The sequence below is a fragment of the Euphorbia lathyris genome, chromosome 1 (genome assembly GCF_963576675.1).
Source record: "Euphorbia lathyris chromosome 1, ddEupLath1.1, whole genome shotgun sequence".
Taxonomy (NCBI): Eukaryota; Viridiplantae; Streptophyta; class Magnoliopsida; order Malpighiales; family Euphorbiaceae; genus Euphorbia; species Euphorbia lathyris.
The window spans coordinates 89,308,477-89,335,888 of record NC_088910.1 but is presented as its reverse complement, the minus strand read 5'-3'; positions in this window follow the sequence as shown (position 1 = coordinate 89,335,888).

Sequence of the window (27,412 nt, the reverse complement as noted above, 5' to 3'; positions counted from 1 at the left end):
CTCAGGCTCACCTGTATTTTGAATCATTCATCTTTAGGTACCCAATTCTTTTTGGGTCCTCGTTTGTTAGCATAAACAAGTGCAAAGTCATATTTTAACTTGTGATGACATACTTTTATTATGTGGCCAGCTTTACCACAGAAGTCACAGAATGTTACCCTCTTGGGGTGACTTTGTTTTTGGTCAGCACCATTGTGCTGAGCATGCCAACATACCTTAGTGGTATGTCCTTTCTTTCCGCAGAAGTCACATTGGACAGTCCGCTTGTTATACCAACACATATCTCTTGTGTGACCCTTTTTTCCCACAACAGTCACATTGAGTGAACTGTCTATGCTGACTAGTACCTAGGTACTCAGTATGGGATTTATTTGAACCTTTCATTTGGTTCTGAAGGTTTGTGACATCCTTTCTCAGTTTCTTTGAATCTGATTGGACCTCTGATAGGGGTATTTTACCCCTATCTTTTAGCGTGATTTACGGGATGATTTCGGGTAAAATAAATAAGTTTAATTACAAAAATAAAGTGTTTTTGATAAATAAAGAAATAAAAATAAATCTCATACTTTTAGTTTATTTTCCTCGTTTTTGATTAGTTTAGGAAATAAAAACGTCAAGCTAACTCGGCTCTCAAGATTTGTATTTCAGGTACGAGAAAGGAGCAAAAATCCACTCAATACGCGGGGCGTAAAACATTGTGCCAGAAATAATTGCCTTATCCGCAGGCACCATGTGGAACTGACTCAGCATACGCGGGGCGTATGACACACTACGCGGGGCGTATGACACATGTCGGCAATAATTGGCCTAATCCTGAAAGTCAGACTGCATTGTCTCCCAGAGTCAACTATACCTACGCGGGGCATACCACTATATACGCGGGGCGTAAAAGGCAGTTTTCAACATAAAAAGATCAGAGACTCTTTTACGCGGGGCATACTTCAGCTACGCACGGCGTAAAGGCACCAATTCAGGCAATAAAACTCCAGAGACTCAAACACGCGGGGCGTATAATCCTCTACGCAGGGCGTACTTGAGTCAACAAGACAACGAATTGGTCCACATGCAGAAGATTTCTGACGGAATGGGCATTTACGCGGGGCGTAGACCAATTTACGCGGGGCGTATCATGGGATTTCTGCACCAAATAATGTTGCTCCATACTTCTGCTTTGTGAAATTACAAACCTACCCTTGCTTGATGTCTATAAATAAGAAGCTCTTGAACTTCATTTAGAAACCAATTACATACTAGAGAGCTACACTATACTCTTTTCTTTCCTTGTAATTTAGATTCAGATTTTGTAAGTTAAACTCTCCCCCTCGAGAGCTTGTTCGTTGTTCCGGTGTTCCATTGACGTCCCATTCCACCACTCGTCACCAAGCTCGAGAGTTCCACCTCCACGACCTAGGAGACGGCTTTGAGTCCGGTTAGCTAGTTCCAAGGGCGGATTCTCCCTTTTTACTTGCTAATTAGCTTGTACTCTTCCTATGTACTAGGCTTGGTTGTATTTCATCTAATCACTTTCCATATTTATAATTCATGATTTATAATCTCTATTTCCCTTTACGTGTTAATGTTTATTGCTTGTTTTGATATTGATAATTGATTATTGTGTAGGAGAACGTGATTACCGCCGCCATTCGGGCTATCTTTAGGGAGTTATATAGGTGTTGCCTTACCGGAAGTGACAAACCGGAAACCGTAGGAATTGACAAGCCACGGAACTTACGGGCCCTAGTTTCTAATCCCCCCGCATTAGACACACCTTGACTAGGAATCACGTAGTCTAAGTGCTTCACGGGTCGGTTCTACTACACTTGGTCGTCTTTGCAAGAGTAAACAATTATCCATATACATTTAGGGTCATTATTTATCATTGTTATAACTTATCATATTCACCCCACTTCATAGAGTTTTAGCTACATAAATTTGTGTCGCCAATGGTGAGGAATAGTGTGTAGTTGTGTCTTACTTAACCCCAAAGTAATTACCGCTTAAATAACATACGAAACCGAGTCGTCTAATACTTGTAATTATAAATCCCGTGGATTCGATACCCGGTCTTAACCGGATTATTACTTGATACGACGGGGTACACTTGCCCCTAAGTAGTCGTAGCGTCTAGTAGAGCTAAGAGCAATTTATAAAGACCACATCCATAGAAATAGCACATTCATCGCAATACATATTTAAATCGTCGTAAGAAACTCTACCACTAGGCGCTACGCCCCATCAAGTTTTTGGCGCCGTTGCCGGGGATTTATAATTTACTACAATATTAGACAAAAACGTTTCATTGTTAGTTTAAGCATTCTTTTTGTATAAATTGTTTATATATACGTTTGCTAACATTATTCTTTCTTGTTGATAATTATATACTTGTTTTACTTTATGCACACCCGATCTAAAAGTGATTCTCTCGTACCTATTGATCTCGAAATTGAACGTACTCTTTGTAGGTTACGTAGAGAAAGAATGGCAAATCTCAACGATGAAGCTAACCAGCCCAAGCTCAACCAACGGGGGCCGGAGCAACCCGTGAATAACGACCATAATGGTGAAGGCAACGACACGTGTTCGATGTTGGAGATTCTTGCTCCACATCGTCCTCAAATCCGCCACGGAATCGTTGCCCCCACCATTCCGGCCGACACATTTGAAATAAAGCCTAGCATGATCCAATTAATCCAACAATTCGGTCAATTCGGAGGGGAACCCCATGAAAACCCTAACGAACACCTTGATAAATTTCTTATGTGTGCCGAAACTTCACGGCAGAATAATGTTCCAGTAGAGGCCGTCCAACTAAAACTTTTTCCTTTTTCTTTGACAGGACAAGCGTTGGAATGGCTGCACTCGTTAGAGGCAGGATCGATCACATCATGGAAGGAACTCGAGAAGGAATTCCTATCTTACTACTTCCCACCCTCTAAAACGGTTAAATTGAGAAAAGATATCACTTCCTTTCGGCAAATTAGATACGAGGCCCTCCACTCAGCTTGGGCTAGGTTCCGAAAGCTGCTCCGAAACTGTCCCCATCACGATATCCCTAAGCATGATTTAGTAAGTACTTTTTATCATGGTCTAACACCGACTAATCGTGCAACTGTTGATTCCGCCGCAGGTGGGGATTTGTTTCGCAAATCGGCAAGCGAGGCATATGAGCTCATTCACGAATTAGCTAGGAAAAGCGTCCAATGGCAAGAAGATCGGCTTGCCGGATCCTCGCAACATCAAACCTTTGCCGTAGAAGACGAGGCTCCCACCATCTTCATGTTCGAAATGAACAAGAAACTGGACGCCTTAATGGCGCAAATAAGCCTCCAAAATTCAGCACAAGTCCTAATGTGCTCTCACTATGGTGGTGGCCACCAAGGTAAGGATTGTCATGCCGGTAGCCCTTTTGCCGGTGACACCGAAAGCGTAAGTAATGTAGGGGGACAACAAAGGTATAATTCTCATCATAACTCTTATCCTAACACGCACGCTTATCACCACTATAACAATAGTAATGACGGAAGGAGGCTTCAACACATTTCATCTTATGATAACGGGCGGAATGTATTGAAGCCCCCGTCCGAACCCCATGGTAAATTTGTGGAACAAGGGTTGGGCCAATTCCCTCATGACTAAGAAAGGAAAAATTCACAACCTCCTAGCAATGCGCAAGACGCAATGGTAATTGATCTTCTTAAAGAAATATCTTCCCGACTTGCTAACAATGAAGCATTTTGCAGGGACTTGGGACAGCAAGTGGCCCAATTGAGTCGCCAACAACAAGAGAGACAACATGGGTCTCCCCCGACTAACACCGAACAAAACCCGAGACCAAAAGATTGGGAGACCGCACAAGCAATAACTCTCCATAGTGGTAAGGGTTTGGAACCACCGGTTCCAAAGGCGACCCCACAAGCTCCACAGGTAAGTAATGAACCGGAAGTGGTAAACAACCCCGGTTCGGATCCAAAACACTCAAATTCCTTGGATAAGAATAAAAACGTGTGTGACCCAATTGGAGCTTACGTACCGAAGCTCCCTTTTCCACAACGACTTAAAAAGGAAAAATTGGACCACCAATACGGCAAGTTTTTGGAAATCTTTAAGAAACTTCACATTAACATTCCACTTGTGGAAGCATTGGAGCAAATGCCCACATATGCGAAGTTTCTTAAAGAAATCCTCGCCAAAAAGAGGAAGTTGGATTATAATGAAACGGTAGAGCTCATGGAGGAATGCTCCGCGATTATAACAAACAAACTCCCACCTAAACTCAAGGATTTAGGTAGTTTTTCTATCCCTTGCACGATTGGAAATGTTGAGTTTAGGAGAGCTTTATGTGATTTAGGTGCTAGCATCAATCTAATGCCTTTATCTGTATTCAGGAAGCTCAGTTTGGGAGAACCAAAGCCTACCAATATGACGCTCAAGTTGGCCGATAGATCCATTGCCCGACCAAAAGGAGTTGTGGAGGATGTCTTAGTGAAAGTGGACAAGTTCATTTTCCCCATCGATTTCGTAGTGCTCGATATGGCGGAAGACGACTCGGTACCAATCCTCCTAGGACGACCATTTCTTGCGACCGGTAGGACTCTCATTGATGTCCATGAAGGTAAGCTCATCCTACGGTTGCAAGACGAAGAGGTAGAATTTAATGTATACAATTCCATGAAATTTCCGTCTAATACCTTGGCGGATTGTAACTTTTTAAATTCCGTAGACTCTATTGATCTTTTTGTTGGAGAATTTTGTGGTAGGTCTTTTGTGGAAACCTCTTCGGGAATAGGTGATAATGAGCATTTGGATGAGGAGCCATTAAACAAGCCATTTGAATACTCCTCCGAAATAGAACGATGTCTGTTGGCAAGGAGCCGGTTCGAGGGTTTGGACCGAGATAGCAAAGCAAAGCCGAAGTCTTCTCTCGAGGAGCCTCCGACTTTGGAACTTAAACCCCTGCCTCCTAATTTAAAATACGTATTTTTGCGACCTCCTAATTTCTTACCGGTTGTTATTTCTTCGCTTTTGACAGCGGAAATGGAGGAAGCGTTAATCGCGGTGTTACAAAAACATAAAGGCCCATTTGGGTGGACCATTCACGACATAAAAGGGATCAGCCCCACCATTTGCACACACCGCATCTTTATGGAGGATAAAGTCAAGCCCTTCATGCAGCCGCAACGACGGCTTAACCCCAATATGAAAGAGGTAGTAAAGGTCGAGGTAATCAAACTCCTCGACGCAGGTATAATCTTTCCTATCTCAGATAGTCCATGGGTTAGCCCGGTCCAATGTGTTCCCAAAAAGGGGGGCACAACGGTGACGGAAAATGATCAAGGGGAGTTAATCCCCACACGAAAAGTAACCGGGTGGCGAGTATGCATTGATTATAGAAAACTTAACGAGGCCACCCGAAAAGATCATTTCCCCTTGCCGTTCATCGACCAAATGTTGGAAAGAATGGCGGGTCATAAATTCTTTTGCACCCTCGATGGATTATCCGGTTATATGCAAATTCCCGTTGATCCTTCGGATCAAGAGAAGACGACATTCACTTGTCCATATGGGACATTTGCATATAGGCGGATGCCGTTCGGGCTTTGTAACGCCCCCGCCACCTTTCAGCGGTGCATGACGGCTATATTCTCCGAAATGATTGAGGACTTCATGGAAGTCTTCATGGACGATTTTTCTGTTTTTGGGTCGTCCTTTGACATTTGTTTGAGCAATCTTGATAAAGTCCTCCAACGTTGTGAAGACACTAACCTCGCTCTTAGTTGGGAAAAGTGTCAATTTATGGTTCAAGATTGTATTGTTTTGGGACACAAGGTGTCCGGGGAGGGGATCGAGGTCGATCCGGCCAAGATCGAGGTAATTGAAAAACTACCTCCACCAATCAACATAAAAGGAATTCGGAGTTTTTTAGGTCATGCGGGGTTCTATAGACGATTCATCAAGGACTTCTCTAAGATAGCAACCCCCTTGACCCAGCTCCTCATAAAGGATGCAGAATTTAATTTTTCCGACCAATGTTTACTTGCGTTTAACACACTCAAGGAAAAATTAATTAATGCACCTATCATGGTGAAACCCGATTGGAGCCTCCCCTTTGAATTGATGTGTGATGCGAGTGATTTGGCTGTAGGTGCTTGTTTGGGCCAACGGGTGGATAAACTCTTCCGCCCTATCTATTATGCGAGCAAAACGCTCAATGAGGCCCAACAAAACTATTCCATCACGGAAAAGGAGATGCTTGCCGTTGTTTTTGCTTTCGATAAATTTAGGTCATATCTTGTGTTATCCAAAATTATCGTATACACTGACCACGCAGCTCTCAAGTACTTGATGACTAAGCAGGACGCCAAACCACGCTTGATACGGTGGATCCTACTCCTACAAGAATTCGACATCGAGATCAAAGATAAAAAAGGAGTGGAGAATGTTGTGGCCGATCATCTCTCTCGCTTACAAGGCGAGCAAGGCGAACCTCCGGAAGCTATTGAAATTAAGGAGACCTTTCCCGATGAAGCACTCTACGCGGTAACATCTTTACCTTGGTATGCCGATATGGCAAACTTCAAAGCCGGTAATATTCTTCCCCCGCACCTTACATATGAGCAGCGTAAGAAATTCTTTCACGATGCTAAGCATTATTTTTGGGAAGAACCCTATCTGTTCAAATCTTGTGCCCATAACATTATTCGTAGGTGTATACCGGAAGAAGAGGTTAATCGCGTGCTACATATGTGTCATACCCAAGAGCCGGGGGGCCACTTTGGCCCTAGTCGAACTATGGCAAAAGTCTTACAATGTGGGTTTTATTGGCCTACTTTATCCAAAGATTCCCACAACTTCGTCAAATCATGTGACGCTTGTCAAAGGAGCGGAAACATTTCCCGAAAACATGAAATGCTCCAACAGGGAATCCTAGTTTGCGAAATCTTTGACGTGTGGGGGATAGACTTCATGGGACCTTTCCCTAAGTCACATGGCAACGCTTACATTCTTGTAGCGGTTGATTATGTCTCCAAATGGGTAGAGGTCGTTGCCTTACCTTCAAACGACTCTAAGGCGGTAGGGAAATTCATAAAGAAAAACATTTTCACTCGGTTCGGAACCCCTCGGACTATCATTAGCGATGGGGGTTCCCACTTTTGCAACCGATAATTCGATCAACTCTTACTTAAATATAGGGTTGCACACCGAGTCTCTACACCCTACCACCCGCAAACTAGTGGGCAAGTTGAGGTTTCTAATCGAGAGATAAAACGCATTTTAGAAAAAACGGTTAACTCCTCTAGAAAAGACTGGAGCTTGAAGCTCGATGATGCTCTTTGGGCTTACCGCACAGCGTTTAAGATGCCCATTGAGATGTCCCCTTATCGTCTAGTTTTTGGAAAGTCATGTCATTTACCCGTGGAATTAGAACATAAAGCCTATTGGGCGCTGAAATTTTTAAATTTTGACATGCAGGCTGCAGGAGAACACCGCCTCCTCCAACTTAATACTCATGATGAACTCCGCTTGGGGTCATATGAAAATGCCAAACTCTACAAAGAACGTACCAAGCGGTGGCACGACAAGCACATCCAAATTCGGGAGTTCAACAAGGGGGATCAAGTTCTCCTCTACAATTCTCGCCTCCGGTTATTCCCCGGAAAATTGAAAATTCGGTGGTCGGGACCATACACCGTCATCAATGTGCACCCCTCCGGAGCAATTGAAATCCAAGGTCTCGATAATGCAATCCTACGGGTCAATGGCCACCGTCTAAAGATATACCGCGGCGGCGTTTTTCCACAACAAGGCGAAACCACACTCCTCGCACCACCTTAAGCTTGCACGTCGCAAAGGAAAGTCGAGCTACTCCGACTCTAAACGTAGCATTGGTTTGACTATCTCAAACTCCCTGTATATATTTGTTCAATTTTTACTTATTTTCTTCGTTTCACATCCCAGTTCGACATAATACGCGGGGCGTCTCCCTATGCACGCCCCGCGTCTTTGTGCCTCTGATCCAAAATTCTATAGGGGATACCGTTCACGCAGGGCGTAACTCTTCTTACGCCCCGCGTATAAGTGCCTTTCCGTGGTTCCTACAGTTCAGAAACTCAAACACGCGGAGCCTCCCCCTATTGCGCCCCGCGTCTTTGAGTCTGTGACTCCAAATCCAATAAAATCCGCTCCTTATGCGGGGCGCCCTATTCCTGCGCCCCGCGTATTTGAGTCTCTGCCCAGTAACACCACAAAACGTACTGGTTACGCGGGGCGCCCCTCTAGGCACGCCTCGCGTAACCCCTGACCATTAAGGGTCCTTTTTTCCTTCCTTAGCTTTATTTTTGTTTTTGTTTTCGTTTCTTTTTGCGACGCCCTTGGAATAGGCGTCATTTTAAATAACGCGGAGGGACGTGCAACCCCGCACTTTTAAGTTTGGTTTGCACTAACAAAAAAAAAATAAAAAAAAAATAAACACAATAATTAAACTAATTTATTGACTCTTTTAAATTTTCCCGACATGTTATCCCTCCTTCGGAAATTAATTAAAGTTCCGTTATTTGTCATCAAAAATAAAAGTGTCGGAACATAAAGGAATGATTCGATAAAGAAATTTTAATCTTGGTTTTGAAATTAGGGAATTTGTGCAAAGCTTAGGTTAGTACTAAACTAAGGCATTGAATATTAACCCAAATGTTATCTCCATAATGAACTTTGAAAAGGCAATAAAAACGGGATAGTTGAGAATTTAGCGAAAACTTGATAGTACACAATTTGAACCCGAATCTTTGTGAGGTATTTTTGAGCCTAAAAGAGTTCGTACGAGAACTCTAATTCCTTCACAATTTTTCGAGAGCTTTGACTTCACTCGACTCATAGAATTTGCATCCAATACCGGGTTAAGTACACTTATTTTTGGTAAAAAGGCAATAAATGATAAACCGAACCCACTTAGGCTAATTTTTCTTAATTTATTTTTCTCGTTTTCATTAAACATTAGGAAACCCCTTCGAGCCTATTAACCCACTTTTTTTGTTAATACCCTTTTAACATTTAACCCTTTTTCCTCTTGTTCAAATACCGACACAACCAAGTTGCACCCGAATTACCCAAAATAAGTTACGGCCTTAGCAAATGAACACCATAAACTCTCAAAATATTGTTTTTGAGCCTCTATGAAAACAAAAGATACAATAAAAATAAAAAGGCATTCTCAAGCTCCACCCGAGCAATTTTGAAGTATATTTTGTAAAATTCGTCAAGGCTGAAATATGATACGGTGCAATAACAAACGGTACTTTTGAACTCGAGTTCCTTTACACTAACCACTAAAGAAGCCACCTACATTACAACCCCCCTCCGGGTTCATTTTTAATATTGCCTAACCATATTTTAGGAGAAAAAACCCGGATGAAAATGGAAATTCAACATGATCTCGAGTAAGTGCAAAGAAGAGTGATAAAACACCAACCCACCTAAAATTGAGCGTAAGAGCGAAATCCCTTGGTGAGGTACTATCGGGTTCTCAAAAGATAATCAACCCCCGTTAGTATTACCTATTAAATCTTGATCATGGAGGTTTCAAACAAGTTTCGTACTCAATTGTTTGCGTAGGTACTTACCGAAACCTTTGCACAAAACCACAACTTTAAAATCACGCACTTGGCAAAACCAACCTTCGGTTTGTTTCTTAATTTTCTCAATCCCTTGTCTTTCGATTTCTTTTACTTGAGGACAAGTAAAACTTTAAAGTCCGAGGAGGTTTGATAGGGGTATTTTACCCCTATCTTTTAGCGTGATTTACGGGATGATTTCGGGTAAAATAAATAAGTTTAATTACAAAAATAAAGTGTTTTTGATAAATAAAGAAATAAAAATAAATCTCGTACTTTTAGTTTATTTTCCTCGTTTTTGATTAGTTTAGGAAATAAAAACGTCAAGATAACTCGGCTCTCAAGATTTGTATTTCAGGTACGAGAAAGGAGCAAAAATCCACTCAATACGTGGGGCGTATTATCCTGTACGCGGGGCGTAAAACATTGTGCTAGAAATAATTGCCTTATCCGCAGGCACCATGTGGAACTGACTCAGCATATGCGGGGCGTATGACACACTACGCGGGGCGTATGACACATGTCGGCAATAATTGGCCTAATCCTGAAAGTCAGACTGCATTGTCTCCCAGAGTCAACTATACCTACGCGGGGCGTACCACTATATACGCGGGGCGTAAAAGGCAGTTCTTCAACATAAAAAGATCAGAGACTCTTTTACGCGGGGCGTACTTCAGCTACGCACGGCGTAAAGGCACCAATTCAGGCAATAAAACTCTAGAGACTCAAATACGCGGGGCGTATAATCCTCTACGCAGGGCGTACTTGAGTCAACAAGACAACGAATTGGTCCACATGCAGAAGATTTCTGACGGAATGGGCATTTACGCGGGGCGTATCATGGGATTTCTGCACCAAATAATGTTGCTCCATACTTCTGCTTTATGAAATTACAAACCTACCCTTGCTTGATGTCTATAAATAAGAAGCTCTTGAACTTCATTTAGAAACCAATTACATACTAGAGAGCTACACTATACTCTTTTCTTTCCTTGTAATTTAGATTCAGATTTTGTAAGTTAAACTCTCCCCCTCGAGAGCTTGTTCGTTGTTCCGGTGTTCCATTGACGTCCCGTTCCACCACTCATCACCAAGCTCGAGAGTTCCACCTCCACGACCTAGGAGACGACTTTGAGTCCGGTTAGCTAGTTCCAAGGGCGGATTCTCCCTTTTTACTTGCTAATTAGCTTGTACTCTTCCTATGTACTAGGCTTGGTTGTATTTCATCTAATCACTTTCCATATTTATAATTCATGATTTATAATCTCTATTTCCCTTTACGTGTTAATGTTTATTGCTTGTTTTGATATTGATAATTGATTATTTTGTAGGAGAACGCGATTACTGCCGCCATTCGGGCTATCTTTAGGGAGTTATATAGGTGTTGCCTTACCGGAAGTGACAAACCGGAAACCGTAGGAATTGACAAGCCACGGAACTTATGAGCCCTAGTTTCTAATCCCCCCGCATTAGACACGCCTTGACTAGGAATCACGTAGTCTAAGTGCTTCACGGGTCGGTTCTACTACACTTGGTCGTCTTTGCAAGAGTAAACAATTATCCATATACATTTAGGGTCATTATTTATCATTGTTATAACTTATCATATTCACCCCACTTCATAGAGTTTTAGCTACATAAATCTGTGTCGCCAATGGTGAGGAATAGTGTGTAGTTGTGTCTTACTTAACCCCAAAGTAATTACCGCTTAAATAACATACGAAACCGAGTCGTCTAATACTTGTAATTATAAATCCCGTGGATTCGATACCCGGTCTTAACCGGATTATTACTTGATACGACGGGGTACACTTGCCCCTAAGTAGTCGTAGCGTCTAGTAGAGCTAAGAGCAATTTATAAAGACCACATCCATAGACATAGCACATTCATCGCAATACATATTTAAATCGTCGTAAGAAACTCTACCTCGGCCGAGAATCAGAATTCTCTGTAACATCAGCGAAAAAAAAAAAAATTTAGCGTACCGCGACCGCGGCTCAGTATCCTCGGTCGCGAGACGGTGAATTCCTGCAGAATCAGACCTGTATTCTTCTTTTCCTGCAGACACAGCTTTTCAGAAATGAAAAATTGAGTTTCTTCATCTTTAGGAGGTTTGATTAACACCTTTTCGCATCAAAACAACACCTCCTTTCATCTTAGGATTTTATAAATAAGTTATTGAGGATCAAAGTTCTGTTACATTCTTTTCATCTCTGACAGAATAAATTTCTGATATTCTTATATCTTAATTAACCAGAAACTAAGTTCAGAGAACTTTGCTTCCTTATCTATTTTCAAACACCATGACTTCTGTTTCAGACAATAAACGTCCTAACTTATCAGCACGCTATGGTTGTTTCTTTCCGGTGTATAATCATGATGAGGGATGCCGTTATTATCAATTTCGATATACAATGCCCGTCGGGATGTTATATATGGACGAATTCTTGAATGATGAACTCAGAATAAGCGACGATATGAATCGCTATTTGGAGAAATTGGGGTGGACTAAGTTTGCTCATATGAAATTTCCAATAATTAGAGATTGGATTCTGGAATTTCTCTGTTCTGTACGTTTTGTTAACAAACGTCGGATGCGTCTTAGTTTTCACCACGACGGCAAAACTTACACATTTGGCTACCCAGAGTTACATGCCTGGTTTGGTTTTCCCCTACGGGATACATCCACACATCGTCCTGGCAGAAATATGACGTCTAGAGACATCTGGCGAATGCTATCTGGTTTTTGGCGTTTCAATCCCAGATTCGCCTACAATAAAAGTATCAAATCCAATTCTATGGTTTATTTACATAAATTCTTGTGTCACAGTTTGTTTGGACGCACTTCTAGTAGTATGGTCCAAGACACAGACCTGTATGTCTTAGGCGACATCTTCCGAGGCAATACCGTGAATTCATCGAAGATTTTGATGGACGGTCTGGTTGCCGCTTCTAGGTTGAAAGGGAGAAAGTCAATGGGATATGGGAATATAGTCTGTGGCATTATACTCGGAGCGAAAGGATTAGTCGATGTTCCGTGGACCGATCCAGAACCCTTTCCATTTATGGATTATGAATACATGGAAAATGAGGGCCTGGTTAAAAATGTTTTTAGGATTGGCCCACAATTTCTTTCTGTAGAAGAAAGACAGATCTTCGTGCAAGCGAAGATTGATCGTTATCGGGCTATGCGGATCCCAATTCAATGGATGACGCTTTAATTTGCCTTTGTGTTGTTTAGTATTTTTGTTTTCACACAGTATGTAAATAGGTTTGTTTGTTTATAATTAAATTCATATTTATTTCATGCAATTATAATAAATCCATTCTTTTTATTATTTCGTCTGAGTACTGGTTTTATGTCTGTTTAAATTTTATCAGAGATAATTAATCGATGACGATGATTCTCAGTTTATATTTAATATCTCATAAATCTATTAAATAAGACATTAATAAGTACATGACTAAATTAAATGTAAATGACTAAATATAGATCCATTTAACTTACATAATTAAATGAACATAAATGCTTCAATCGATTTTTTTTATGTTTTTTTCATAACCTTTGATATTCTTATCTTAATTGAATTAATTATATCATTTATTTTTCCATTAATAAGGACAAACCTTTGGTTTTCCTTATCATTTAATGTTTTACATTTATGTTTTTAAGTACAGATTACATTTTCAAGGAGTTCAGGATATAATTTCTCACGAAATTACACAAAACAGAGTTAAAATGCAAAATATGGATGATCAGGGGCTGATCCGCGGCCGAGAATGTCAAATTCTCGGTAACTTCAGCAAGCACCGTAAGAAATTCAGAGAAAAATTCTCTGAATACCGCGTGCCACGGCCGCGGATGGGTATCCTCGGTCGCGACAAGCGGCCTGTAGAGCCACCAGTTCCGGATTTTTGACTTCAATTGAGCCAATTCCTATTCCTTCCATAACTCCTAAACACCTATATTTTACCCCTATATGTACCTATCCCTTACACAAACCTAACATCACTTTCCATTTTACCCAACTTACACAATCCAAACTCTTCCCCGTACAATTATATCCACACCATATCACCTTTACTTTTACCAAATTTTTACCTACCCAAAGATGATCCGTGGTGGGCACCAATATCATACTTTAAGGAGAGAACACACGTCAACGCGACGCCGGTTATCATCATTTTTCCGTCGTCAAGGCGTAGTGACCACACCGTCTCCACCGGATTCACGATCACGTAATCAGGTTATATCTAATCTTTTCTTTACTCATTTATTTTGATTTGTTACAATACACCTATTTTATATTATGTTTGGTACAAATTTTAATATCTTAATTTGGATACTTTAATTTCATACTTTTTCTTTCTTCATTCGTATGATTTATTTTCGTACCATTTTTCGTGTTTTATCAATTTTGCACCAATGAGGACATGGTCCAATTTAAGTGTGGGAGAAGATATTACATATATCATTTTATTTTAGTACGAATAAATGCAACGAATAAAAATAATTTTTAAGCAACATTTATAAATGCAACACATATTTTACATTACTTTTCTTAAACTTAACATTTTCATACATTTATACGGGTAATATTTTCAAATTTTTCACAAATCTTCGACACGATTTTAAGTAAAAATTGTCTCGAGTGAATGTATTTAAGTAAAGAATTCTTTAATTTTAATCTCTATTTCATATCATGATACAATAGATCTAATTTTAAATTTTCAATTAGGTTTATAGGCATTAAATTGAACTAACAATTTTTTTAGCTCGGTTTTGATTTTGTCTTACATTAACACCAATTGAAGTTTTTAAGGAAACTTTAGCCATAATACATGTTGAATTTTAAATCAATATAGGATGAATGTGTTAACTTTTTTTTTCCCAATTCATATTAATTAATCAAAAAATCATATTCTTAACTTTTGGCCACGATTGAGACCAACCTTATCACAGTCGAGGTATGAAAGGGAAGAAATAAATAAGTAAAGCGTACTTTTGGCCACGGTTGCGACCACCCTTATCACAATCGAGGTATGGAAGGAACGTTTAAACAAAAAATTAAGCGTGTTTAAAGTTTAAAGTAACGATTGCGTCCACCCATGATATGGTCGGTACCTCTTAAGCGAACACAAATAAAATGCATATAAAGTTACGATCGAGACCACCCTTATCACGGGCGTAACTAAGCAAAACAAATTAAACTTAATAAATCATATATAATAATTTAGGTTTGGGAAAGGAAATTTGGTGCTTTGAAATGCCTTGAGATGAAAGACTCAATAACATGCATGCTTACATCGTCCCGAATACTTCAAACATTGAAATACAAGACGAATGATATATCGTATTTATACTAAGTTAGTTTGATATTTTGCGTATAAATTTGCCATGCGAAGTTAGTCTTTTCGGCTTAACTAATTTAAAAAAGTAAACACAAAGATATATGTTTTATTTTCAAAAAGAGATTAGTTAAGGAATAAAGTTCAGTGGAATTTTGCTCGGGACTAGCAAAAGATTAAGTGTGGAGATTTGTTAAGCCCAAAATATACCTAAAATATCATTAATATTTACATCATTTTTATTACAAATTTGTGTTATTTATATCTGTTTAGATTACTTTTACTCTCGAATATCTTTCTTTCTTGCAAGGTACCTAAATATTTGGTAAAATCCAAATAGGAACGAAAAAGGATCAAAAACAGAAGAAAAACCCTACAAAATGAGTCAAAGACGACGTAAATCAAAAGCGCCAAATCAAGGAAACGAACGAGAGCAAAGAAGTGAAAAACGCTCCGTGCCGCGACCGCGAATCCACCACCCACGGCCGCGACACGCGTCCTTCAGCTACTTCCTCCCTTCGTCCAAAGCTCAACTTGATGCTCCCCCATTCACGGCCGAGGATCTCCATTCTCGGTAAGTGCAGAAAGTCTACCAAGTTCAATGAACACATGTTGAAATCCAAGAAACGCGTTCGTTCAAGTGGATAAAAACGTCCTTTCACAACGGACACGACTCTTAACCAACGGATACGACTCTTCACAAAGGACACATCACTTCAGTCACAACCCTTCAACATCTACAAATAAAGAGTTGATATGGAGAGAAAAGTATGTAACATGTAATACATGTTAGGTAATGTAATATTGAGAGAGTTAGATTAGTGCAGAGTTTATGCAGAAACTCTGACTCAGAAAAGAGTCAGAGTTTAGATTTTATTTCTGTTCAAAGCAATATGTTGTACACACATTGTTTACTCAATAATAACAAGTTTAGTAGCGTTTAGACATTATTCCAGTTTAGTTTACATTTTGGTGGTAGATGAGATTATTCTCCATTCCAAAGATTCGGCGATAAGAATTAGTAAAAGGATCCGCCCCTGAGTCTGACAAACTCTAAGGAAACCCAAGGAAAGGATTGATCAACCGTTCACTTGCAAGCCCTCGAAAGTTTCCATGCGATTTCACTCTGTAAACTTGTATCAAATTCATATTTCATCTAATAAAGTCCGTTCTATTCGATAGATCTTTATGCAGCACTTATGGTAACCAATCCACTAAAGTGACTGCTGGTGTTTTCATTAAAACGTAGTTAACTCAAAATCTTTACAAGAAAACTTTGTTGAACACTTAGGCAAATTATTATCTCGGTAGAGTTTTAATTTGGTTAAGGGCATTATGCCGGCTAAAGGGTTTTGCCATATTCAAAGCCAATTAATTAGAGGTTCCGTCATTTATTTCATCGTTATAATTTGTACAAAGTTTAAAGTTGTTTTCTTTGCTTAATGCAAACGAATACATTTATTTGTTTTTCTAAAAGTTCTAAACGTTCCTGTCTTGCAAATTAACTTTTAAATCATAAATAATTTCTAACATCTAAATACTCTAATCTAATTCTATTTCTAGCAATTTCAAAACCAAATCTAATTTCAAATAACGTTTATCTATTTAATAAACCTTAAGTCGTATTTAAACTAAATTAATATAAGTTTTCGTTAAAAAACGTTCTCTGTGGGATCGATATTTTTATTACTACAAGCGAAACCGTGCACTTGCGGAAATCGCTCAACAATGATGTTGGTGAATCTGGCGTTCATTCCTGAGATGTCCTCATCGTCGTTCATCTCGAACAGCTCGTATAACCTTATATGTTGGTTCACCTTTGATTCCTTGACCTTGCTTCTACCTTCGTAGGTTACTTCAAGCTTCTTCCAAATCTCATGTGCTGACTCGCAACCTGAAATCTTATTGTATTCTGCAGCATCTAACGCACAGTGAAGCATATTAATAGCCGAAGCATTGTTTTGTAATTTTTTAAGGTCATCTTCTGACCACTCAGTTTCACTCTTAACAACTTTCTCATTGTTAACAGTTTTATATGGCACATATGGGCCTTGAACTATTGCAAGCCATGCACTCATGTTTGTGGCTTGAATAAAGTTCTTCATCCTATTCTTCCAGAATGTATAATTGGATCCAAAGAATAGGGGAGGCCGACTAATTGATAATCCCTCTAGGAGTATCTGTGTTGTTTGGTTCCCGGGAAGGAAACGAGTGATGTTCTCGGCCATTTATCGGGATCAGCTAAAGATTGTTAAATCTTTGAATAGTGAGCTATTTAGCTGTGATACCACTTGTTGGTCCCGTGTGATTAGTTCCAAGGGGGGGGGGGTTAGGAACTAATACAATTTTTTCGATTTAATTAAGCTGACTTAATATAATTCTTTGAGTTGAATAACTCAGCTTTTGGTCAGCACGGCCGATTTTGTTGTAAGACAGCTTTAGTCAGATGTTGACTAGAACTGTTTTACTTGTAAGTTGGGAATTGACACTTATGTGGTCAGCTTCCAACTCAATACACTTATTTACTCAGAGTCAGAGTGAACAATTTATATACTGAGTAAAGATAACAAGCAACACATACAGATATATATATATATTGAGAGAGTTCAGAGATTACTCAGCACGACTTATCCTGGTTCGGCCTCTCCACCTACGTCCAGTCCCCAGAGTCCCTCCGGGCTTTTTAAATCCAATACTGAGCTCTTTAAAGGTAGAGCACAAACCGTTTACAAGGCAGTTGAATATGCAAGAGTACCTTCCTCTATTCGTCTACTCAACTCCTACTAAGTATTATAACCGAACACTTAGGTTTCTACCACTGAGTATTTATAACCAAACACTCAGCACAACACTCTCAATTTACAATTGATACAAATTGTTCTTTTCGAATGAAGAACACTTTAGATGATTACAAGATCACTCTAGCTTTTACATAGAATAGAAAAGTTGGTGTAAGATCTCTTTTTGTTTTGATGTGCTTTTTGCTTGTATTTTTCTCACTTGTATTTTCTGTGAATCGGCAATGTTCCAATAGGTTTACTTGTCTCTTTATAGTTGCAATATGAAGATCAAATCATTTGAATTTGATTTGCCCGTTGAATCCAAAACGGCTCTTTTAGGAGACAAGGCTCTGGTCAGCTTCAGGTTTGCAGGCCAATCCTGTCGTCTGATTTCCTCAGGTGCCAGGCTTATCCTTTTCTTGCAGTTTTGTCTTCTTGTACAGATTTCGTCTTTTAGCTAACGGACGTTTGACCCATGCATCTCGAAATCATCTTTGTGCATAATTCCCAGGTTCCTATTATTGGTTCAGACAGTTGTCGGACTTGTCTTTTAGCTAACGGATGTTTGGTGCTGTCCTGAAGATCACTCGGCATGACTTTGTTATTCGTTGTCTTCTGATTGTTGTTAATCCAGATACTGAGTTCTCTTTTACTCAGCTTCCATGGTTAGCTTCGTTTTGCAAGACTTAGTTCGAAGACTCTTCTATTCTTTTTTTTTTTGAAAGAACTCTTCTATTCTTGATACTGAGTTTCGTTCCACTCAGCTTTTTGATCTCTAAGCTTCTGTTCAGAAGATGACTTATCTTCTGTTATGCTGAGTTCCACTCTACTCAGCTTGTGTTGTGATCTTATGCTGGCTTTGTCCTGTCTTACTTTTTATTTCTATTTATACTTATATTTATGCTCAACATTGAACAAACATATTAGTACAATTAAATCAAAGCACTTAAATTTAATTGTCCCTTAATCATGGATTAACTTAAATGATTTTGTCAAATCAAAATCGTGTGGAAAGGTGTTTCAACAGGTATAACAAGCGGATTGTCCAATGTGACCTCTGCGGAAAGAAAGGACATACCACTAAGGTATGTTGGCATGCTCAGCACAATGGTGCTGACCAAAAACAAAGTCACCCTAAAAGGGTAACTCATTGTGACTTATGTGGTAAACAAGGCCACACCATAAAAGTATGCCGTCACAAATTAAAACATGACTTTACACCTGTCTATGCTAACAAACGAGGACCCAAAAATAATTGGGTACCTAAAGATGAATGATTCAAAATGCAGGTGAGCCTGAGGTGCATGGAGAAGTCAAAGCTTTGGTATATTGATAGCGCATGCTCGAGGCACATGACTGGTGATGAAACTTAGTTCATCACACTTGAGCTTAAACGAGGTGGAAACGTAAGCTTTGGAGATAATAAAAAGGGAAAGATAGTAGGATCAGGTACTATCGGAGGTAATCCTACTATTGAGTCAGTCTCCTTAGTTAAGGGTCTGAAATACAATCTATTGAGTGTAGCTCAGCTGTGTGATAGCGGCAGACAGGTTGTATTTGATGCTACTCAATGTCGGATACTCGAGGGAAAAACAAACAATTTGATTTTAACTGCCCCTCGTGTTGACAATGTATATATGTTGAGTTTAGAGAAACATTTTTCAAAAAATATATGCTTAGTGTCTAAAGAGGATAACTCCTGGCTATGGCATAGGAGACTTGGTCATGTAAGCATGGACCTCCTTGCGAAATTAGCTAGAAAGCAATTAGTTGAGGGACTGCCCAAATTGAAATTTGAAAAAGATCAACTATGTAATGCTTGTCAGCAAGGTAAACAAACGAAAAAGTCTTTTCAAAGTAAAAACATTGTCTCAACCAAGAGACCATTGGAATTACAACATTTGGACCTTTTCGGACCTGTCCAGCCACTCAGCTTGGGCGGTAAGAAATTCTCCTTAGTCATTATAGACGATTTATCTCGGTATACTTGGATCATCTTGCTGAGTAGTAAGGATGAAACTTTTGAGATGTTCACAACATTGATTAAGAAGCTTGAAAATGACAGACCTAAAGTAGCTCATATTAGAAGTGACAATGGCGGAGAATTCAAAAACCAACAGTTTGATGAATTCTGCGAAGTCAGTGGCATTGACCATAACTTTTCTGCTCCTAGGACACCTCAACAAAATGGGGTAGTTGAAAGGAAGAACAGAACAATAGTTGAAATTGCTAGGACAATGCTGAGCGAAAATAGGCTTCCAAAGTATTTCTGGGGTGAAGCTATCCACACAGCATGCTACATACTGAATAGGGCTTTAGTTAGACCTATACTCAAGAAAACCCCTTATGAAATTTGGAAAGGACGAAAGCCCAACATTGGCTACTTTCGTGCTTTTGGGTGTAAGTGCTTTATACTCAATACAAAAGATAACCTTGCTAAATTTGATGCTAAAGCTGACGAAGCGATCTTTTTAGGGTACTCAACTAACAGTAAAGCATATAGGGTGTATAATAAACGAACTCAAGTTGTAGAAGAGTCTGTCCATATAGAGTTCGATGAAACTGACCCTGCAGGAAAGACAACTCAGCCCACCGAAGATGAACCAAGCTCAGCTTCCGCTAACCAAACAAGAGCCGCTGAGTCATCAGTACAAGGGCTGACCAAAGGTGAAAACGAAATCGAAATTACCTTTGCTGACCAATCTACTCCTGCAGATATTGTAGAAACACCTATTCCAGACAACTCAACATTACCCAAAGAAATAAAAATTCCAAGAGGACATTCAAAGAAGTCCATTCTTGATGCCGCTGACAACAAGCTGATGACAAGAGATCAGCTTAGAAAGTATCTCGGCAATGTTGCATTCGTCTCAGTGCAGGAGCCAAAGAACTTCTCAGAAGCTGAGCATGACGAACATTGGATCAATGCTATGCAAGAGGAGCTTGATCAATTCAAAAGAAATGAGGTATGGGATCTAGTACCAAAACCTAGGAATCAAAAGACCATAGGAACTAAGTGGGTCTTTAGAAATAAACTAGATGAGCAAGGCAATGTGGTCAGAAACAAAGCTCGACTTGTAGCCCAAGGCTATAGTCAGCAAGAAGGCATTGACTACGGTGAGACCTTCGCTCCTGTTGCTAGGTTAGAAGCTATACGAATATTGTGTGCTTATGCAAGCTATATGAACTTTAAACTATATCAAATGGATGTTAAAAGTGCTTTTCTTAATGGCTTTATAAACGAAGAGGTATATGTTAGTCAGCCTCCAGGGTTTGAAGATCCAAAACTTCCAAACCACGTTTATAAACTCAAGAAGGCTCTATATGGGCTGAAACAAGCTCCAAGAGCTTAGTATGAGAGGTTGACCAAATTCCTGCTGACCAGGAATTATGTCAGAGGCAAAGCTGACACAACCTTGTTCATTAAGAAAAAGGGTAAAATACCCTGCTGGCACAAATTTACGTAGATGACATAATTTTTAGTGCTACTGACGAATCTATGTGCAAAGAATTTAGTAAACAGATGCAAACTGAGTTCGAGATGTCTATGATGGGCGAACTCAACTTCTTCCTTGGTTTACAAATCAAGCAAGGAAAGAACGACATCTTCATTAGTCAGTCCAAGTACGCCAAAGAAATGTTAAAGAAATTTGATATGGAAGAATGTAAGCCCATATCAACCCCAATGGGTACTGACACTGTCCTTTGCGCTGACGAGAAAGGTAAGTCAGTAGATAGCAAGCTATATCGAGGTATGATAGGCTCTCTACTTTATCTTACTGCTAGTAGACCTGACATTCAGTACTCAGTATCTTATTGCGCAAGATATCAAGCTGACCCCAGAGAATCTCATCTTATAGCCGTAAAAGAATTTTCAGATATTTGCAGAGCTCAGTTAATGCAGGTTTATGGTATCCAAATACAAATGACTTCACACTCATTGGATACACTGACGCTGACTATGGACGAGATAAGCTAGAACGTAAAAGCACTTCAAGAGGATGTCACTTCCTAGGAAGCTGTCTAGTATCTTGGTTCAGTAAGAAGCAATCGTCAGTTGCCCTGTCTACTACTGGAGCTGAGTACATAGCTGCTGGAAGCTGTGTGGCCTAAGTCTTGTGGATTAAGCAATAGCTTGAGGATTACGGAGTTAAAACAAAAACAATTGAAGTCAAATGCGATAGCAAAAGCGCTATTGACCTATCTAAGAATCCAATCCAACACAACAGGATGAAGCATGTCAGCATAAGGCATCACTTCATCAGAGATCATGTACTCAAGAGTGAGATTAAGCTGACCTACGTACCAACAGATGAACAACTTGCAGATATCTTCACTAAGCCTTTGGCTCGTGAGCAATTCAACATACTAAGGGAAGCAATCGGTATGTCTAATCCTCTTCAATAAAATTCTATGTTCAAATTGACTGTTGAGTGATTACCATGCTGAGTGATTTGTGCCAAAATTAGTAACTTTTGCATGTTGAGTCGAACATAATATAAAATCACCTCATACTGAGCAGACTTACATACTGAGTGATTATCTTAAGCAAAGTTACTAAGCATACGAATAATTCTCCTACGTAAAACTGACCACTCAAAATTTTAAACGTTTAAAATTCTTAACGCTGAGTAAAAGATCCGTTGCACAATTAATGCTGGCACGCGTATTAAATAGCTACCTAGGATGACATAATCATAATAATTAGAAGACACATGCGCCGATTGTGTCATAAATGCCAGAATCATTGTCGGTTGATTATCTCGAGGTCAAAACCGCCACCTCAACAATTCAGATCAATTCGACACCCCTATAAATAGTGGATGAATTCCCACTTCTACCTCTTTACACTTGAAATTTCTGGCAATCAATCTCTCTCTCTCTCTAAAATTCTCAAACCTCTCAAAAATCTCTAAGAATCATGTCTAACGATTCACAAAATCTCTCCGGTGCTGGTTACGACGACAACCGCTCTGATGAAAACCCTAAATCTCCTGCTCAGCAGGAATATAGCGAGACTCCCACCAAGTCTCAAGAACATGGCCAGCATGACCAAACTCCGAGAAAGAACCCCCACGCCGACCTTGCGACTTCGTCGAAAAAGAAACAGAAAAAGGATAAGGGGAAGAAACCGTTAGAAAGAACCTACTCACTGGTCTACGAGAGTGTTAGGGGATACAAGGTTGACCACTCCCGATGGTTCTCTAAGGGATTCGTTGAAGCTGAGAAACCGTTCTGCGAATGGATCTCCAAAAATGGCTGGGGCGAGCTCTTTTCTATTCGACAACCCACCTACCCAGAACTAGTAAAAGAATTCTATGCCAATCTGCGAGCCGCTGATGATGATCGGGACTACATGGTCACAAAGTTCAAGGGAAAGGAAATCTTCATCAATCCTACCTATCTCGCTAAGTTGCTCAAGCTGACTAATAGCGGAACCAAACTCAGAACAACAAATGACCACACCAAAATTGAGTATCCCACTGAGTTTTGCAAACCCGTCGGTCATGTAGGGGAAATTGCTAGTACTTCCATGGGTCAGAATCAGAAAATGGCCCATTACATCTTGACGAACTTTCTATTCCCAAAGGTCAACTCTACATCCTCAGCGTCCAACTTTGAGCAATGCTTCATCTCGCATATGCTGACCTACCAGCCACTCAACATGCCGGTTTTTCTAATAGGTGGCTTCCAACGTAGTACTGGCACCCTTAGGTTAGGCTCTCTCATCACCAAAATCCTCCAAGACTACCAAGTGAGCCTAGTAGAGGAAATCAAAGTCTGGGGTACAGAGATTTCAGCTGGAATACTATTCGGCTTGGCCTACGACCAACCAATCATACCGAAGAAAGGTAAGGGGGCCGCAACTAAGGAAACACAGGGCATGCTGACCAGAGTGCGGAAGAAAGTAAAGCAAGCTCACGCTGATAAGCAAGACAGAAAGAGGAAAGCTATTCAGACCTCTTCCAAAGACATAGACGTTGTCCCGAAAAAGCTTCAGATTGTATCAAGAGGAAAAAAAAGCTGATGCTGAGCAAGGTCAGGTGGAACCTACTGTTGAAACACCTTTTCCACAAGATTTTGATTTGACAAAATCATCCATGATTAAGAGGCAATTAAATTTAGATGCTTTGATTTAATTGTACTAATATGTTTGTTCAATATTGAGTGCAAAAATATATAAAGTAAAGACAGGACAAAAGTCAGCACAAGCGAAGCTGAGTAGAACGGAACTCAGCATGACAGAATGAAAGCTGAGTGGAGTAGGATTCAGAAACAAAACAAAGCTGACTAAAATTGAAGATTTCTTCAGAAGCGGTTAAACAGAACGGAGCTGACCTAGAAGGAACTCAGCATGAACGTTGAACATTCGAAGAGAACAAACGAAGCAGAGTGACAGTCAGGACAGCATGAAGGATCCGTTCACTTAAGGACAAAGTCTGCCAATCCCCTGCACCAATAATTAGAACCTCGAAGATACACAAAAGACCAATTCCAAGAGACATGGGTCATTGGATTATTGGTAAAAGACAACTGGCACAAAAAGACAAGCCAGACGCAAGAAGACAAACCTGACGCCTGAACAAAATAGAGAAAGGGAATGGCGGAACAGTCTGAAGCTGACCAGAAGATGTTCCCCAAAAGAGCCGTTTTGGTGTTAACGGTAACAACAATTCAAAGATCCAAATCTGCAATTTCCTTCTATAAAAGGACAATGAAGAACCTTGGATTATCACTGAAGTATCGAAAGAAAAATACAAGAAAGAAAGTCTTGAAAGCACTCAAATACAAAAAAATCTTACACCAACTTTTCTATTCTATGTGTAAATGCTAGATTGATTTGTAATCATCTAAAGTGTTCTTTAGTTCAAAAAGAACAAGTCTGTGATCAATAGGAATATTGAGAGTGTTAAACTGAGTGCTTGGTTGTAAGCATTTCAGTGGTAGAGAAATATAGGTGCTGGGTTGTAGCACTTAGTAGGAGTTGAGTAGACGAATAGAGGAAGGTACTCTTTCATATTCAACTGCCTTGTAATTGGTTTGTGCTCTACCGTTAAAGAGCTCAATATTGGATTCAAAAAGCCCGGAGGACTCTGGGGACTGGACGTAGGCAGAGAGGCCGAACCAGGATAAGTGATACTGAGTAATCTCTGAACTCTCTCTTATATTGCATGTGTTGTTTGCTATATTTACTCAGCATATAAATTGCCTAAGCTGACCTTGAGTAAGTAAGTGGTGCTGAGTTAGAAGCTGACCTCCAAGAGTGTCATTTCTCAACTCACAAGAAAACAACTTTAGTCAACATCTGACTAAAGCTGTCTTGAAACATATCTCACCAAGCTGACAAAAAGCTGAGTTAATAAACTCTCAAAATAACTTCCAGTCAGCTTAATTAAAACATGAAAAAGTTATATTAGTTCCTAACCCCCCCTTTGGAACTAATTACCAGGGACCAACAAGTGGTATCAGAGCTTAAGCTCACTACTCAAAGATCTAACAATCTTGAGCTGATCCCTAAAAATGGGTGAGAATAGCACTCGTTTCCTTCCAGGAAACCAAACAACACAGATACTCCCTGAGGGATTATCAATCACTAGACCCCTATTCTTTGGGTCAAATTATACATTCTGGAAGAATAGGATGAATAACTTTATACAAGCCACAAACATGAGTGCATGGCTTGCAATTGTTCAAGGTCCACATGTGCCATACAAAACTGTTAACAATGAGAAAGTTGTTAAAAGTGAGGCTGAGTGGACAGAGGATGACCTCAGAAAATTACAAAATAATGCTTCCGCTATAAATATGCTTCACTGTGCGTTAGATGCTGCAGAATACAATAAGATTTCAGGTTGTGAGTCAGCACAGGAGATTTGGAAGAAGCTTAAAGTAACCTATGAAGGCACAAGCAAAGTTAAGGAGTCTAAAGTCAATCAACATATGAGACTCTACGAGCTGTTTGAGATGAAGGAGAATGAAGACATCTCAGAAATGAACGTAAGGTTCACAAACATCATAAATGAGCTAAAAAGGCTTGGAAAGAACTTCACTGAAGAAGAACAGGTGAAGAAAATTCTGAGAAGTCTGCCCAAGAGCTGGCAGGCAAAGAAAACAGCTGTAGAAGAAGCCCAAGACTTGACTACCTACAAATATGATGAGCTGATCGGATCCCTGCTGACCCATGAAATCTCTATGAAAAACTTTGAAGCCAAGGAGAAAGAAAAATCAGAAGATAAGAAACAAAAGTCACTTGTCATGAAAGCTGACTCAACTGAAGCGGAGTCAACTGATGATGAGGAATTGGCCATGTTCACCAGAAAGATGAAAAAGCTGTTCAGGAGAAATGATAGAAACGGCAAAAGGTCATTTAGAAGAAATGATAAGTATAAAGCTGAGTCAAGTGACAAGTACAAGAAGGACAGCTCAAAGTCTGTCACATGTTTTGAGTGTCATCAAACTGGGCACATCAAGTCAAGCTGTCCCAACCTCAAGAAAGAGAAGAAGGGAAGCAAAAAGGCTATGGTAACCACATGGAGTGACAGTGATGAGCCAACATCATCTGAGGATGAGCAAAATGAAACAGCCAACATATGTTTTATGGCAGATGATGGAGCTGACCAATCCCAATCTGAGCAAGCTAACCTTTCTGATGAAACTGACCAGGAGGATCACAACAAAGAGGTAACATCCTTACTTTTGCTTAGAAACGAAATGGTAAATGCCCTGAGTGACTTATATACACTGACTAAGAAGTGTAACAAAAAGATCAAGGCACTCAGCAGGCGATGTGATGCGATTGAAGAGGTCAAGCTGAGTGACCTCCGATATCTTCTCCAGGACAACTCTGACTTGCATACCAACATGCAAATCTTACATAAGTTTGTCACGGAGGTTCAATCTGAGTCAAAGAAACTTAGAAAGGATATCATAATGTTACAGAGTCAAGGTAAGGGCTCAAATAGAAATAAACCCCATGCTGAGTACGCAAATACTAGTCAGCATAAGCAATTTACTCAATGTGAGTGTTGTGGAAAAAGGGGACACACAAGGGATGTGTGTTGGCATAACAAGCGGATTGTCCAATGTGACTTCTGCGGAAGAAAAGGCATACCACAAAAGTATGTTGGCATGCCCAACACAATAATGCAGATCACACTCAGTTCAACCCACAAAGGGTACCTTTTTGTGATTTCTGTGGTAAACCAGGCCACACCATAAAAGTATGCCGTCACAAGTTAAAATATGATTTTGCACCTGTTTATACTAACAAGAAAGGACCCAAAAGGAATTGGGTACCTAAAAATGAATAGTTTAAACTGCAGGTCAGCTTGACATGCGTGGAGAAGTCAAAACTATGGTATATAGACAGCGCATGCTCAAGGCATATGACAGGTGATGAAACTCAGTTCATCACACTAGAGCTTAAACGAGGTGGAAGTGTAAGCTTTGGAGGCAACAAGAAGGGTAAGATAGTCGGCTCAGGTACTATCGGAGGTAACCCAACCATTGAGTCTGTCTCCTTAGTTAAAGGTCTCAAATACAATCTGCTGAGTGTAGCTCAGCTTTGCAAGAGCGGCAGAAGGGTTGTATTTGATGATACTAAGTGTCAAATACTCGAGGGAAATACAAATGAATTAATTTTAACTGCCCCTCGTGTAGAAAATGTATATATGTTA